Here is a 413-nt window from a genome sequence, read left to right on the forward strand (position 1 = left end):
CCAGGAGAGGCAGAAAGTTTGCTGCATAAAGATCTTTGTGACTGTGAGTAATCCAAATACCAAGGTATTTAAATTATACCCAGAGTGCTTTGACTCATTCATTTGTGAATCTGTGGCAGCCACGTGGAGCTGCCTAAACGCTTCCTGGTACAAAACTCCACCTATTTGTACGTAGCTCCTCCCTGGAGTTCGGTCTGCAGCCGAGCCTTGATGACTGCATCTGCTGTCAAAGCAGAAAACTGGACCAGAAAAGTCAATAATTTGTTTCTTGGTCCATGCAGATTTTGGCGGTTTCCTTTTTGTTTTATCAGGAATCTGTGAATAACAGAAAACAAATTATTTTTTTAAATACAAAACTTTATTTGAACAGGGAAACAGAGCACTCAAACCAGACTATGGGGGTTTTATAACAG

Source organism: Austrofundulus limnaeus, unplaced genomic scaffold (genome assembly GCF_001266775.1).
Source record: "Austrofundulus limnaeus strain Quisiro unplaced genomic scaffold, Austrofundulus_limnaeus-1.0 Scaffold132, whole genome shotgun sequence".
NCBI lineage: Eukaryota > Metazoa > Chordata > Actinopteri > Cyprinodontiformes > Rivulidae > Austrofundulus > Austrofundulus limnaeus.